Genomic DNA, 17115 nt, shown 5'->3' on the forward strand with positions numbered 1-17115 from the left:
TCCCTCCCACCCACTTGACAGACCTGAGTTTCTGGACCTCAGCTTCAGCTTGGCTCCATCCCAGCTGTGGCAGGGGTGGAAATAAACTAATAGATGATCCCTCTTGCTCTCTGTGTGTTTGCAACACAAAATAACATTGTCTAGCTGAGAATCTCAGCTTATATGTGAGGTATTCCCCCTAAAAGTTTAAAATGGAAATCTCTACCATTTTTCCTATGTATAAAAAATAGTCAAATTCTTATATTGGCAGGGAGGGACTTCATGTATAACAAGGACTGGAGTCCAGGCCTGCCTGGGCATGCTGCTGTGTCCTGAGCTGCCAGTGGGGTGAGCAGAAAGGCTCTGCAGCCGCCTGGCTTTGTGGACAGCAGGGGCTGCTTCAAGTGTATCGATCCAGTTCCCATGCCTTCTCAGCAGAATTCAGATGCGTGGTTTAAAAGCGGGGCGCACTTCCTTTCATCTCAAATGCTTTAGCTGTAGGCTCCCATGAGGCCTGTCCTTTTAGGAGAGGAAACACTAGGTCCGGGCAGGCTTAACCTGAAGGGAGGGAGGGAAACAAAGACAAGGCCTGCATGGAAGCTGTCAGGCATCCAGACGTGAGGAGCCTTCCTACTGTTCCCAGCGGCAACAGGCGTGCAGGGCACTGCCTGGCAGCAGCGCTCCTGTGCACCACCGCCAGGGGGATCCGGGGCCATCACTGCACTGGGGGCTGTCCTCAGTGCTGCAGGAGGCTTCGGGGCATGGCTGGCCAGAAGCACTGACGGGGTATGACAGCCATAGAAGGTTTTTTTTTTTTTTTTCCCAACTTTGTCCCCAAGATGAAATTCCTGTTATAGGGCACACCATTTGGCAGAGAGTAAAGTTACAGTTTAGGATGCCCCAGCCAATTCACTTCAGAGCTGCCCTCTGCTGATGTGCTGGGAGACAGCAGGTGAAGGCCCAATAACTTGGGCCCGTGCCATCCTGGATAAAAGTATCTAGTTCCTGGCCCAACCCTGGCTATTGTGGGGATCTGGGGAGTAGGGAAATACTTCTCTCTTCCTGCCAAATGAAACACAAAGAAATAATTTTTAAAAATTCCTAATCTATACTAACTCCAGAAAACAACATCTTCAAAGAAGCTCAATCCTTCGAATTCCTCTCTTCAGGATCACTGTCTCAAAAAAACAAACCCAACAGAGTCATCAGAAGGGACCTTTCACAATACATGAATGAAAAGGAGCAGGAACCCTGCCCTTCCAAGTGCTCAACGGCACTGTGCGACTGTCACTCCTACAGCAGCTCGGCTCACTGTCCCTTCAGCCTATTAACAGGCACTCACAAGCACCCAGCGTGCCAGGCAGGGCAGCAGGGAAATGCCACAAACAAAAGCACCAGCCTGGGGCACTGGCGTTGGGGCACAGGTGCAGTGGGAATCCTGGGGGTTGGAATTCAGATAATCTCACAATTTGATTTCTATTCTGGGAAGATGTTACTCTCTGGCCTTGGCACGGGGTAGGCTGGCACACCAGGTAGGGGCACCAATGTTGGAGGGCCCTGTCGGCTGTGGCCACCAGCTCAACAGGCAAGCTGAGGACCCTGACACTGTGGGAGGTGAACTGAGGGGTGCCACTTTGGCCCCAGAACAATTTCATTTTTGTTTGCCCATTAGCAAACCTTTGTTGAAAAACTGACATCAAAGCAGGAGAGAACTGCTGTATATCTTAACAGATCAGGTCAAACGCCTTCCTAAGAAGGAGTACTGCATGCCTGACAGGGCTTTCTGTGAGAAATCACAACGCTGGGAAGCTGCTGGTCCCTGGCACGGTTCTCTCTAAAGCAGCAGCCTTCGGGGAGCAGGGCCTTCCCCCGTAGGCTGGCACAACACGGCCAGCAGCCCGCAGAGGACCACCGCGCCCACTCACCTGGAGCAAGCGGCATACCTCAGAGCCAGGCGGCGCACACACGGACTTTGAACCAGCTGTTTCTTCTCACACTTCTACTTTCCTCCTCTTTCGAGCAGTCAATCTCTAGTCAAAGCTCCATATGGCTGTGGATGTTTGTTAATTCTACTTAACTCAAACACTAGATGAGGCGTGCTCTTTCCTCCGCAGTAGGCTGCCGGCTGCCTCAGCAGGGACCTGGGGCCCCAGGAGGAATCTTGTTCCACGGGGAGGTTCAGCACCTTCCCCTCGGGGAGTACAAGCACGCTACACCAGCTTGACTCTCCTACCTAGCTTTCTGTTGCTTTGTAGTACCCTCCCTGCCACTAGTGGCAGTTTAGAAACCTGTGAGTGGGTTATACTTCATAATGCTGCGATCTTATTTAATTCTTTCCATTTAAAAAAACATTATTTGAGAGGGAGAGACAGAGAGGTTTTATCTGCTGGCTCACTTCCCAAGCGGCTGCAACAGCTGGGGCTGGACCAGGCTGAAGCACGAGGCCAGGAACTCCATCTATAGCCCCCGTGTGGGTAACAGGAGCCCAAGCACTTGAGTCATCTGCTGCTTTCTCAGCCACATGGGCAGGGAGCTGGATCAAAAGTGGAACAGCAAGGACTCGAACCAGAACTCTGATGTGGGATTTCAGCAGCACTGAAAGTGGCAGCTTGACCCGCCACACCACCGTACCAGCCCCCTTCCACTTCACTCCTGATATTCAGCACTAACTCAGCATTTAGTCTCCCCTCTCCTAAGGCCTCCACCACTTTAACCAGGAACAGGCTTGACACTCCGGCTTCTGAGATTCACCCCAGGTCCCCAGCTCAAGGATGTCAGCTTACCGCAGCCTGGGAGCTCATTCACTGTGGCATTTTCCACTTGGCATTTGTTCTGCCGTTTCTACATTCTCACCCTGCTGCCGGCTCCTCGGTCATCCTTGCACTGAGTCATCGCTGTGAGTCACGTTGGCCGGGACACAGGGACAATGCCTAGGAGAGCACCTGGCAGGAAAGGCTGTCGCTGGGGAGGCACGCGCCGCGGAGGGCCTCTTCTCGCAGCTTCTCTCCTCTAATTCACCGTCTCTCTTAGAGTTTGCCGGGTCCTGGCCATTCATTTCTGATTTCAGAGGCTGGGGAATGCTTCGGGAATGAACCCTGAACAGTCCACCAATGCAAATGCGTTTCATTTGTGTATGCTCCCTGCTTTATTGTGCAGCATGCACCTTTAGCGCAGGCTGCCTCGCTTTTCCTCCCTACAGCGTGCAGGTGCCATTCTACAGGGGAACCACTGTGTATAAGTGCGTGTGTGTGCACATGTGTGCACACTGTGTGTGGTGTGTGATGTCTCTCTGTGTGTACGTGAGTGTGTGTGTGGTGTGTAAGTGAAGCAGGCGGACTGGGCAGACCCGTGGGTGCCCTGGGCTGGATGCTGGGACAGACAGCAGACATTCATGGAAGCACATAATTCAAGTCTGTGATTGTATCCACCAGGACACCCACTGGCACTGCCACTCGCTCGTTCCACCTCAGCTGATGGCACACAGGCAGGCTGGCAGATACAGGGAGACGGGAGCAGACACTAGTTTTGTTATAATGGCCAAAACGCTACCATAAAAAGGAGCGAACTCCTGGTATGCTCTACAAGAGGGATGAGCTAAAAACGAGCCTAGTCACGAAGAACCACATGTTGTTTGATGCCATTTATATCAAGTGTCCGGAATCAGCAGCTCTGTAGAGATGAGGGGCCATCTGAGGCCTGAGTGCAGGGAAACAGTGACTGCTATGGGGACACAATTCCTTTTTGAGGTGAGATAAAACACTCTAGGAAGAGATCAGGGTCATGGTCAGAACACTAGTCACGGCTGCTGGGATTCACTGCAATGTACATTGGCTGTGGGAGCTTTACATGTGACACTATGCACATGTGAACACTCCAGTGTGCGCGGCTTTACATGTGACACTATGCACATGTGTGAACACTCCAGTGTGCGCGGCTTTACATGTGACACTATGCACATGTGTGAACACTCCAGTGTGCGTGGCTTTACATGTGACACTATGCACATGTGTGAACACTCCAGTGTGCGTGGCTTTACATGTGACACTATGCACAGTGTGCATAGCATGTTCCTAAGCTGTTGAAAGCATTTTTAACAGACAGGAGGGAAGGCAGAAGCAGATTAGAGGGCAGCGGGAAGGGGATTCTGCAGTGGCAGAGACGTGGGGCACAGCTCTCTTTTCAGAGCTCACGAGGCTGACCCTGGGAACAGGAGCAAGAGTCACACAAGACTGAGTGCAGCAGGAGCAGCCCCTGAGGAGCCCCGGCAGGTGCAGAGCCTGGCCTGCCCTGTGCCAGGACACAGGCAGAGGGGCCTGGGGCTCCAGAGAGACCTGTCCTGTAGGTCAGGGTCAGGGGAGATCCCTGGGCCGTGGAGAGTGGCTGAGAGGGGGTAGGAAGGCACCAAGGCAGGACTAGGCAAGACTGCACAAGATGCCGGCATACTCCTGATAGCTGCCTGTGCAGAGGGGGAGGGAGCAGACCCCGGTTTGAAGCTAGCTCTGCTTTCACAGGCTGTGGAATGGAGAACAAACTGCTCCACCTCTCCACACGATTTTCTCCCTGTAGAACTGCACAGGTAAGAGAAACAGGTTGAAGTTACAACCCCACAAGTAGTTAGTGCCTGGTTGGGCCTGGTGCACAGTAACGCTCATAAACATGAATTGCATCGGGCCAGTGTGATAGCCTAGTGGCTAGGGTCCTCCTTGCATGCGCCAAGATCCCGCATGGGTACCAGTTCGTATCCCTGCTGCCCCATTTCCCATCCAGCTCCCTGCTTGTGGCCTGGGAAAGCAAAAAGGATGACCTAAAGCCTTGGGATCCTGTGCCCATGTGGGAACCGAGAAGAAGCTCCTGGCTCCTGGCTTTAGATCAGCTCAGCTCTGGCCATTGTGGTTATTTGGGAAATGGACCAGCAGATGAAGGATCTTTCTGTCTCTCCTTTTCTCTATAAATCTACCTTTTCAATAAAAATAGTAACTCTTAAAAAAGAAAAGAAAAATACCTTGAGTTGAACCAATAACAACTTTACACCTTCCAGAGCTTAAAATGTCCCTGTTACCATTTTCTTGGGAGTCCTTTGACCTGCCCACTTGTCAGACTGACCCTACCTAGTGCAACTGAAGGAACAGGACTCTGAAAACCACCCCTTCAATACGAGCACTTCGCCTATCCGCTCATCTCAGACTTTGCCATTGTCACGTCATCTCCACAAAGCATCTTCCTTCCAGATATGAAGCCCGTTGGCAGGGGCACTGCTGTCATCTCTTACCACGTGGGAACGTGCCAGCCGGCCAGGGTGCCTCAGACAGAGGGGTTGTGAGCTCAGAAGCAGGAAAGGGTGGAAAGCAGAGATGATGAACAGGGCGGTGAGAGTGGTGGTGGCGATTGGGAACGTGAGAACGGATGCTGGATCCCTGGTAGAAGATACGAGAAACACAGTCACCAATGCCACTGCAGGGGCTGGGAGAGGGCCTAGTTACCAGACAACATCTTTTTGCGTCATTTGAATTTGGTACCACCTGCATGCATCACCCAGTCAAAAACAAAAGGAAGAGCAGGGGGTATCTGAATGAGACAGCGCCAGAATAAAAGGGCACACGGGGGTGGTGTTTAACTCAGCAGTTACCACGTGTGGCTCGGACACTGCTTTCCTCGCTGCAGAGTCTGGGCTATTTCCAATTCGAGCTTCATGCTCATGTGTACCCTGCAAGCAGAAGCGGGTGGCTCAGGCACTGGGGTCCCTGTCACCCATGTGGGAGACATGGAGAGAGTTCTAGGCTCTTGGCCCAGCAATGCACATTTGTTGTGGACACCTGAGGACATCTGGGGAGTGAAACAGAGGATGGTGGATTTCTTTTTGTCTCTTTGCCTCTCAAATAAAATGAAAAAGCAAAGAATAGAAAGAAACATGAAGGGGAAGACCCAAATCACTTCAGACAAGCCTGCTGGCTGGCCGCACTGCCGGCCCTCTCTGCAAATGACAGGCTGTGAGTGTATGGATGGCTCCCTCATTGTTGGTATAAACCCCAAACTCCCAAGCCCTCCACACACAGCTCCTCAGAGGCACACAGGAGAGCCCAGCTTACCCCGACCAGTCACTTGTGCCAACCTGGGCAGCATGAGGTCGAATGGGACCCTTTCTTCCCCTACTGGACAGTTACAAGAACAGGGCAAAGCAAAAAGCTAAGGAAGGACGTCACCTCCAAGGGCCTCTGAAGAGGCCACAGGCAAGAATCCTGTACCCTACCCTGAGCAGCAGGCCTGCCCCTGCCAGGAGGCCCCGAGAAGAACGCCAGTTCCCAGCGTCAGGGGCCCCTTCACATGGCCACCCCTGCCAGTTACAAGAGGCCTGGCCTTGGACAAGTCACTGGAAATCAGAGCCTTGCTCTCCTTATTTTGATGCATGTATCTACTAGATAACTAAGGATCATGGAGCTTTCCAGAAGCATACCTGAATCCCCATCACTGGGCTGAGAAACCGGTAATGCCTGCCAATTTCCCCTTTAAAATGTCACAGGACCTTGAAGTTGGATTATGTCTCCTTCCCCCGCTCAAAGAAAAGGTAAGTTAACATCCTAACTCACCAGAGCCTGTTACTGTGAACTGACTTGGAAACGGGGTCTATGTTGATGCAACTAGTTAGGCTGAAGTCATCACAAGATAGGCGGGCCCCAAATCCAAACCGAATGGTGTGCTTGTAAGGAGTCAGGTGCACAGGAAGGGGGCCAGGTGACCACAGGGAGAGGTTAGAGGGACGCGTCTGTGACCACAGGAGCACCAGGACAGGCCGACAACAGGAGAGGCACAGGGTGTCCCCCCAGCACCCTGGAGGGGTAGACAGCCCTGCCAACACCTCGGGCTTGGACTTCCGTTGTCCCAAGCAAAGAGAATATATTTCTGTGGCTTTGAGCCACCCAGTTTGTGGTACTTAGGTACACAGGCCCTAGGGAAAAAAAACCTGGAGATGGCCCACTTTTCTAATGCTTGGACTTTCTTGCAGAGTGGTCAGCAAGCCAGCCTATGTTTGATTAGGAAAACCCACCCTAGAACCTAACAAGGTCTGATGGGCCTAAGAAACATCTTTTAGCAGATGTTGACTGAGTGGCTACTCTATGCCACGTCCTTTCCTGGACACGGCCGACACAGTGGCAAGCAGGGAAGGGGCAACACAAAGCATTCTGGAGGCCAGTATTGTGACACAGCGAGGTGCGCTGCCAAGTGCGATACCTGTAGCCCATATCAGAGCACTGGCTTGTGGCCCATCTCAGCTTCCTGCTGATGTGCCTAGAAGGTGAATGATGCGCCAGGAATCTGGGTCCCTGCCACCCACCTGGGACACCTGAATGGACCGATGCTACACCTGGCCACTGAAGAGTACATTGGAAGATGGAAGAGTCTCTCTCCCACACTTTCTATCCCTTTTTAAAGCATTCTGAAATACACAAGGTTATTTCTGATATTGTCATGAAGACAATAAAACAACGTAGTATCTCAGCGTAAGTCAGCCAGGCAGAGGACAAAGGAATGTTCTTTTCTGGGTGAAGAAGGTCTCCCTTGGGGTGTGACACTGGAGCCGTGACCCGAATGACAGAGTCAGCTGTGGGAAAATCCAGCCTGAAGAGTGGCCAGCGCCAGGGCACTGAGGCAGGGTGACCTAGGTGTGTCTAAGGCAGCGAGGGAACCGGTGAGGTCGGGCGGTTCCTGCCCCGCTGATCAGCTCTAACTGCTTCACCCTGGAGCAGCTTCCAACGCCGACACTTGACTTTTTTTCCTACCTCCTTCATGGGATGCTACACCTAGAAAGGAACATTCTAAGCAGGGAACAGACTGGAACCACCGCTATTTATACTCCACATTTCTCTAGCTGCGTGCCAAGATCATCCTGTCTTCCGTGTTGTACCAGGAGCTGCCAAAACATACATGTACTGGGCAGCCTCCTGTGAAGTCCTTCTCGTGATGCCTACGACCTAGAAAACAGGATTAGAGCTAGCTCCTCCTTAATGAGAACAGCTGTGCCCGTCACCACAACCCAAACAATGTCACAGATGAAACGCACACCAAGATAAACAACCCTGCTGGTCCCCTCCTTCGCTTTCACAAGGGCTCCCCTCGGGGTGGAGGACGCCAAGAACCATTCGGGCAAGTTCCCCAGGCTCCGCTCTTGCATCACCGAGTGAAGACAGCGAGGCGATGTGCAAGCACCAAGCACCTGGGCAGAAGGCGCTCTCACTCGCACTTCCTCCTGGGCCACTCAAAGGAGTGAACAATTCCAAGTTGACACAGACTCTCTCGAGCTGGGGTCACAGGCAGCCGGGCAGGCAAAGGGCAGAGGACGCTGCTGGGAGGGCCTGGGGGTCCTGACAGGAGGTGTAATCCACGCGATGCAGGGCAACAACGGGCTCCACCTCCACAGGCAGGCACTTGCCCCCAGAGCTAAGTCACTCAGCTTGCATCCCCCATCAGCGAACTACAGAGAAGAGCGTTTAAGAGCACGTGTGTCAAAGCTCTCCATCGCAGGAAACTGAGGGGCTACCACGGCAACAAGATTCGCACTGGCTGCTCCGCTTCCCGTCCAGCTCCCTGCTAATGGCCTCGGAACACAGCGGATGGTGACTCAAGTCCTGGGGCCCCTGCTCCCATGTGGGAGACCCACGAGAAGCTCCTGGCTCCCGGCTTTGGATTGGCTCAGCTCCAGGTGTTATGGCCATTTGGGAAATTAATCAGCAGACAGAAGACTTATCTCTCCTCTTTGTAACTATGCCTTTCAAACAAGAAAAAGTAAAATATGTCTTTCATACACACACACACACACACACACACACACACACACACGATTCATCTGAAAGGTAGATCTTCCAGCTACTGGTTCACTCCTCAAATGGCTGAAGCAGCCAGAACTGGAGCAGGAAGTCCAGGAACTCCAGCCTGGTTTCCACATGGGCGGCGGGCTGAAGCCCTTGGGTCAGCCTCTGCTGCCTTCTCAAGCAGCGGCTCTTCCTCACCACAGCACCTGTCTCCGGCCCCTCTTTTTTGTCAGTAGCTCCCGTATGCTTTGGATGCTGCTTCTAACCTGTTTTTGTTTTGAGATATGAGCCAGAGGAAGAGAGACAGAGGGCAAAAAAGGGGGAAGGAAAAAAGGAAGGGAGGAGTAAAGAGAAGCTTACTGCCCTGAGCCCTGGCCTAGAGCTTTTCCTGAAAGACCCTCAGAGCCCATACGGTTACCACGCAGCAACTTTCCTTGGACAGCAAAGTTCCTGCCGCAGGAAGGGACCGTATCTAACACTGAGGCCTGCTGTCCAGCTTCTGGAACTGCAGCAAATCACCAAGGGCCCACGATTCACTCCCAACCCACTTAGCTTTCCACTGCGACACCCTCAAAGGACCCAGCCCTCACGCAGACGGACGCGTGCCCTCCATGAGACAAACCCCACCGCAAACGCCCAGCCTGGGGTGCCCCTGCCCGTTAACCGGCCAGCCCACACGACATCCAGGGCCAGGCCACCCTGCTCGTGCTGAGCTGAGCTCCACAGCCTGCAGCCGAGCGTGGCAAGGCGTAAGCAGTCCTATTTCTGAACAAATTAAAACAAGCGCCAGCTGAGGGGAGACACCGAACAACGGGGGCACACACGGCTCCCAGCAGGGAAGCGCCGCTCACGCCCTAACACACCCTATACCTCTAGGCCGCCCTGCACGGGTGCCGGGGGGCTGCCCCACCCCGCTGGAGGGATGCAAGGCACCGGATCAGCTGAGGCAGCCTGCCGCCCACACTGATGCCCAGTGCTGGCCCCGCAGGGCGCCTCACCTGTGCCGCTCCCGCAGCCTGGCACTCACGCGGGCATCTAACTGGCAGGAAGGGGGAACTGGCGGGCCCCCAGGGCAAAGCCCACCTCTTCTCGCCCTCTCCGCCCTCCCAGGGAAGCGCGGCCCGAGTGGCGGGCTGTGCACCAGCGACAGGAGGACCACGTCCTGTCCCCGCCACAAGCCTGGCCCGGCTCGGCCCCCCACGCGCCAGCTTCCCAGAAGTGGCCCCCTTGCTCACAGCCCGGCACGAGCAGAAGGGCGCCCCTGAAAGGACAGGCCTTTCCCTCACCCCGACACCTGCCAGGCCCCCCATGCGCCAGGAGTCTGGGGTCTCTCCCCACCCCATGTCCCCGACACTGGCACTTGTCCAAGCCACCCAGGGGCAACATCTGCCTTGGGGACAGCTCTTCCAGACGCCAGGCCCCTCTGGCTTCTGCCAGGGGCTTCACACAACCCCTGGGCTTGCAACCCCACTCACCCCTCAGCCAGCTGTCATCCCCAGAAAACCCTGTCACCACAGAGAACATGTCTTTCCATGGAGAACCCTGTCTGTCACCCCACAGGTGTCACCCCACATCTGTCACCTCACGGAGAACCTTGTCTGCCATCCCATGGAACCCATCTGTCACCCCACAGAGAACCCTGTCACCACAAGGAACCCACACCTGTCACCCCACAGGGAACCCTGTCACCCCACAGGGAACCCACATCTGTCACCTCACAGGAAACCTACGTCTGTCACCTCTCGGAGAACCCTGTCACCCCTCAGGGAACCCACATCTGTCACCCCACAGGGGACCCATCTATCCCCCACAGAGAACTCACATCCGTCCCCCCCGGCCGAGCACCTCGTCCCGGGTCCCCGCCGTCACCCCGAGCGGCCGGCCCCGGGCTGCGGAGCCCCTCTCACGGCGGCGGCTCCCGACCCGCAGGCTGCCAGGGCACGGAGCGGGCGCCCGGCCGCGGACACTGCACCGCCGCTCGCCAGCAGCCGGGTCCTTCCTGTCAGTCAGCGCGACGCCCCGCCCACGCCCCGGCCGCGCAGGCGCGAGGGGCGGCGTCACGTGACGGGGCCTCCGGGTGGGCGCGCGTGGCCCGGCGGGAGGCGAGGGTGACTGGGTGACGGCGTCGGCGCCACGCACTGACGGCTGCGGGTTGCCCCGTCCCTAAGACAGGGGTGCCCACGGCTGCGTTGAGCCGGGAGCCAGGGGCTCCGCCAGGGCGCTAACCTGAGTGACGGGGCCGAGTGCCTGAGCCATCCTGGGCCGCCTCCGCAGGGCATCGGCAGGGCGCCTGGGGGGCGGTGGGTGGGACCGTTGAACTGATATGAACTGATATGGAATGAGGGTTGCAAAGTCCGAGGATTGTTTTTAAGCAAATACAACACTATAAACACAACATCCCAACTATTCAGTTTCTTCCACAAATCCTTAATTTAATGAAAGAAAAAGCATGGGCCAGCACAGTAGCCTAGTGGATAAAGTCCTCACCTTGCACGCACCAGGATCCCATATGGGCACTTGTTCATGTCCCAGCGGCCCCATTTCCCATCCAGCTCCCTGCTTGTGGCCTGGGAAAGCAGTCAAGGACGGCCCAAAGCATTGGGACCCTGCACCCACGTGGGAGACCTGGAAGAAGCTCCTGGCTCCTAGCTTCAGATTGGCGCAGCTCCAGTCATTGCAGCTGCTTGGGGAGTGAATCAATGGATCAACAGACGGGTCTTCCTCTCTGTATATCTGACCTTCCAATATAAATAAAATAAATCTTAAAAAAAAAAAAAAAGCAAAAGCAGATGCCTTTTATGGAAGCTGTCACAGGTTTGAGAAGAAAGTGACAACCCAGGGCCACCGTGATGGCTCAGTTCACTCACCCTCTGCCTTCAAGCTTCCCACATGGGTGCTGCTTTGTGTCCCTGCTGCTCCACTTCCCAAAAGCTCCCTGCCGATGGCCTGGGAAAATGGTGGAGGATGGGTTAAGTCTGAGGGACCCTGCGCCCACCAGGGAGACCCACGCAGCAGAGTCCGGAGCCCCTGGGGATCTGTGTGCATCTGTGTCCCTGCCGCTCAAACAAGCTTTGAAAAAGGGCGACCAGCACCAAGGAAATGCAGAGGTGTTGAAGGAGAGCTGAGCGGCCATGTCAGAGGTCAGGGGTCATGGAGGAGCAGCTAGAGGTGATGTATGGCTGGTGAGCTCAGAGCCGTGCCCCAAGCAAAGCAGGGCAGGGAAACCTGCAGAGACCCTGCAGAGGGTGCCTGGAGGAGCTGCCGTGAGCCAAGCCCCAAGGGACACGAGATGGGCGTGGCCCTTGCTGGGACTGCAGAGCACACAGCCCGAGCCTGGCACCACCACCATGCCCCTTTCCCCGCCCCGGGCAGCTGCCCATGCCCTGCAGGCTCAGAGCACAGGGAGCCCCACTGCCTCTGGGTTTACACAGCCTGGGCCTGCACAGCGTCTGCCCTCAGGCTGGCTGTAAATTCAGCACGACAGAAAATCGGAAGCTTACTCTCCGGGAAAAACCGATTTTCCACTGTGCGACCTTTGAGAGCCTCTCCCTCCATCTCCGAGTCCCTGCTGCCCGCGGCACTCACCTGAAGGGCTGGGTGCGACCCCGTGTCCACCCCGAGCAAACCCCTCCCAGCGAACTGCAGTGTGGCCTGTGCCTCTTCTAGACAGAGACCGAGTTTGCCCGTCTTCACATTCATTACAAATTTTGAAAATTGATTTTTAAGAGCAGAGAGACACAAAATCTCCATCTGCTGGTCATTGCTCAGATCCCCCCGATGGCCTGTGCTGGGCCAGGCTGAAGCCGGACGCCAGGAACCCAAGCCAGCTATTCCATGTGGGTGACAGGGACCCAAGTATGTGGGCCACTGTTCCTCCTCCCAGGGTCTGTGCGAGCAGAAGCTACAGTCAGAGAAGCAGGTACTGAGCCTGGATAGTCCGAGATGGGGTGGCAGCATGCTGGCCAAGGCTGAACGCCCGGGCTACCTGCTTTGGGTAACGAAGTCATATCGTGTGTATTCTGTCGGGTATGGCTTCTGTTCTGTTTTCTATCCCTGTTGATGTCATCTGCCCTCTCCGTCGACGCACGGTACTTCACTGCGGGACCGGACACCGGTTGTTTAGCCATTTGTCACTGATGGACACTTCAGGCTGATCCGAGTCTGGGCTGCCAGTGATGAGGCTCTGTGCAAGTTCTAGAACAACACGTTTGGTGAACCTGAGCTCAGTCTGTCGTAAAGATCTGGTCACTTATCCGAAAGGAAGAGTGACAGAAAAAGAGCCATCTTCCCTTTATCACTCACTTCCCAAGTGCCCACACGCCAGGGCTGGGTCGGCCTTAGCCAGGAGCTGGGGATACCACGATCTCCCATGTGAGTAGCTAGGGCCCAAGTTCTTGAGCCAGCATCCACTGCTGTGCGAGACACATTATGAGCAAGCTGGATTGGAAGCAGAGTTAGGTAGGACTCAGGAACACTGCAACAGGAAATGTGGGCACAGCAAGGAGTGATTTAGCCCACCGCACCACAGCACCTGTGCCCTGTGTTCAGTTATAGGGGTGCTAAAACATGGTCCAAGACAGCCACCAGCAGTGCACAGGCTGCCCACACCTGCCAACACCTGGGGTTTGGTTTTTTGCCATTCTAGGAGGTGTGGTTTAAGTTTGCGTCTCCCTGACGATTAATGAAAACAAGCACTTTCTCCTATTGAGATAGGTCCTTTTATTAAGTATCTATTGAAGGGTTTGGCCAACTGTTCTATTGTCTTATTTATTTTAAATCACTATTTTTTGTTTTTAAAATGAGTACATCCTCATAGTAAAAAAAAAAAAAATCAACAAACTACACATCTAATTCTTCTGTGTTTTTCCAGGATTCAATGGGCATACAAACGTGTATAATCTCTCAACTCAGGGCCCAGTGCCGTGGCACAGTGGGTTAAGTGGCCACCTGCAGTGTCAGCATCCTTTTGGAGCACGGATGCTCCACTTCCAATCCAGCTCCTTACTAACAGAAGATCATCCAAGTGTTTGGCCCCTGGACTCATCTGGGAGATCCGGAAGCAGCTCTGAGCTTCTGGCTTTGTCTTGATGCACCCTTGGCTCCTGTGGCCATTTGGGGAGTGAACAGTGGACGAAAGATTTTTCTCCCTCTGTAACTCTGCTTTTCAAATAAACAAATAAATCCTAATTTTTTTTTCAGTTCTTCCCTTCTACACAAAAAGACACAGTTTTATAATGCAGACAACTAGCAAAGACCATTCCTATCGATTCATAAAAATTTATCTCAGCCTGACAACTGCATGGCGTCACGCTGTGTGTGGGCACCAGCTGTTGCACACAGTAGGCGAGGCAGCAGGCCGACGCCCGAACTTCGCTTCCACAAACACTCTACTGTACTCTGCCCAGCTTTCTGAAAAGCTGTCACTGCAAGTGCAGGGCACACACAGCCGATCTGTTGGCAGGATAAACACCCGTGAGCAGGACTGCTGGGCCCAGCGTGCACACTGGTGTTCTACTATTTGTACTGCAACCTGCTCTGCAGAGAATTGGCTGGACTCTAAGCACACCAATCTGGCCTTCCTGGACAACTCAGGACTCGCAGACATTCGCATCAGCGGGCCAGGCAGTGCTAGCACTGTGTGCTTTTGAGCTTATGGTCACTCCTTTGACGTTCAATGAGGCTAAACGTCCTTTCATGGCTTTGAAGGGAGGGTCCCCTCACTCTGAAGGCCCAGGGCTTCTGAGGAGGAACACAGCTAACACAGGAGGGGCGGTCTGCATCTCTGCAGGGGGATCCATCCCAGCTGCCTGGGCAGTCAGGGTAAGGCCGCACACTCCAAGGTGAACCATGCTCTTCATACAGAAGGAGCCTTGGAAGTAGTCTGATCTTCATCTCACAGGAATGTTTTCAACAAGTAGAGGCCGCAGTCGGCGTGGAGGCACAGCAGGTCAACCTTGGGACACTGGCATCCCATGCTATCCTGGTTTGAGCCTCAGCTGTGCTGCTTCTGGTCCTGCTCCTGCAGCCCGGCAGGCAGCAGACAGTGGCCCAAGGACTCGGGGTCCCTGCCACCCACAGAGACCAGGACAGAGTGCCTGGATCCTGGGTTTGCTTGGCCCAGCCCTGGCTGTCGCGCTCCTCTGGGGAGCCAGCCAGTGAATGAAAGCTCTCTCTCCCTCTCTGTTACTCTGCCTGCCAAATAAACACAGACATAAATCTTGTCCAAAAATAAAAGCTGAAAGGTGGAGGCGTGGGGGCACAGCAAGCTCACCCACCGCCTGCGATGCTGGCATTCCATGAGATCTGTTCCAGTCCTGGCTGCTCCACATCCAACACAGCTCCCTGCTAAGTCTGCTCGCAGCAAAAAAAGAGACTTGGGTCCCTGCATCCACGTGGGAGACTCACATGGAATTCCAGGCCGCAGCCCTGGCCACTGCCCTTCAAATAAAGCTTTTAACATAGACCCTGGGTGTTCCATCTTCAAAAACCTTAGGATGTCACACAGAAGGGACCCCCCTCAACACTCTAAGTGTCCAAATCCCTCACGTAAGTCCCAGCGGGCCGCTCACTCACTCCCCACCCCTGGCACCCACCTTCCCTGCTGGGGAATGGACACAGAGCCCTGGCACCATGAGGTGCCAGCCAACTCGCTGACCGAGCCACAGGGCCACCAGGGCTTCTCCCTAAGCCTCCAGGAACCAAGAAAGACCGGCTTCCTCCCACCTCGCCGACGCCCTGGCTCGTGGGCTCCTCCAGCCTTTCCCGCCGGCCGGTTTTGGGGTGCCCCATAGGGCGCCCGCTTGGACCTCGCGGAGGCCCGCAGCCCCCCAGCGTCTTCCCGCCCCTGGCCCAGTGCGCGGACGTGTCCGAGCTTTACCGAGCGGTGCGCTGCGACCGAGACCGGCTCTGCCTCCTCCCTGAGGGGTCCCGGCCGCCCCCCACCCCACGGCCCTCCTCACGCCGGCCCGGGCGGCGCGGCCGGAGTGCGCAGGCGCGGCGCCCCTGCCCTCGCCGGGTTCACTTCCGGCGGCCGCAGGGCCCCGCACTCGGGGCAGGGCTGCGGGCTCGCGCGTCCGTCTGCTGCCCACCGGCCCCGGTCGTCCGAGCCGCGGGGCCCGCTCCGGCCCGGCCATGAGCGCGGCCGCATGATGCGTCCCTGCCTCGGCTGCTGCAGTCGCCGCCGCCGGCCGGGAGGAGCCGCAGCGCCGGGCGACCCCGCCCGGGCCTCGGGTGAGTGCGGCCCGCCGCGCACCTGCCGCCCCTCAGCGCCCCGGGGTGTCGGGGCACCCCGGCAGTGTGGCCTGAGCCGGGGCGGCTCGCGGAGCCACGCTTCTCCCCTGGGGCAGGTGAGGGGGTGGTTTTATGGGGCGGCTGTAAACCCTCCCTAAGGGTGGAGTTGTAAACGGGCTTGCTGAATGCCCCTCTCCTTCCCTCAGTTGTCCATTGTCCACCCTGCCAGGGGCTGCCAGGGCAGAGCCGGCTTTTGCCGTTGAGGGCACACGCTGTTGACTGAGGAATATTGGCTGGTGATGAGGGTTGCCTGGCAGGTGCCTGTCCTGGGCTGTAAGACCCGCACCCACATGGGGCCGCAGTGTTTCATTTGTGTACTGCCTAAGGCACCCTTGCCTATGTTTTGCTCCCACTGTTTCTGATGAGCTTGAGGCTGTGGGCAGTGCCATTTGGGGCTCGGCTTCTCTCGGGTCGTGGTTTCAGAAGTCACCTTGTTCAATTTGCCTGTTAGGTCAACTGGCCTTGTGCGCGTGTCCTGCCAGCCAGAAGTCAGAACGTGGTTAAACTGAAAGGCTCGAGTGAGATATGAAAGGTGTGGCTGCAGGAAAAAACATGTATTATTAGCTAAGTTGCATTTCTGGAACATTCTAGAAGGCAGCAGGGTGTCTGCATTGGCTGTCTGTGGAGGTCCACTGGCTCACTCTGCCTTCTGAGGGAGAAGTCTGGCCGTTGGTCATTCCCAGCCCAGCCCCGCCTCGGGTGCAGCTTCGTAGCAGGACAGCCCTGCTCATCGCTGTCCTGTCAGGTCCTCCCGAAGCAAGAGAAGTGTTAGCAAGGGCCGAGGAGCCCTGGAGAGAGGCGGCGGACTTCGCACAGACAGGGGTGGCGATCTGGGGTGCACCGAGTGGACCACAGACCTAAGGTCACATACTAAGTTCCTGCTGGAGCAGTCTTCCTGACTAACTGCAGGATTTCCTCAAGGAGCTTTTGGAATATGTTTGATCTTTAAAGCAATTCTTTTTATTTTAATTTCAGAGGCCGAGCTGCAGAGAGAGGGACAGACAGACCATCCATCCACAGATTCACGCCCCAAGTGGCCAGT

At 55.6% G+C, this 17115-nt stretch overlaps 1 protein-coding gene across 1 annotated transcript in view; it reads right to left on the bottom strand.

Moving 5' to 3' along the window:
- Positions 1–10766, bottom strand: part of KIAA0513 (KIAA0513 ortholog) — a 51050-nt gene extending 40284 nt beyond the window's left edge. The window contains exon 1 of the mRNA XM_040982281.1: positions 10691–10766. The gene's annotated coding sequence lies outside the window, so the exon portion shown is untranslated. The remainder of the gene's footprint in view (positions 1–10690) is intronic.
- Between the last annotated feature and the right edge of the window lie 6349 nt (positions 10767–17115).

This window comes from Ochotona curzoniae, unplaced genomic scaffold, assembly GCF_017591425.1.
Source record: "Ochotona curzoniae isolate NIBS_2020 unplaced genomic scaffold, NIBS_Ocur_1.0 contig_3622, whole genome shotgun sequence".
In the NCBI taxonomy this organism is placed as follows: domain Eukaryota; kingdom Metazoa; phylum Chordata; class Mammalia; order Lagomorpha; family Ochotonidae; genus Ochotona; species Ochotona curzoniae.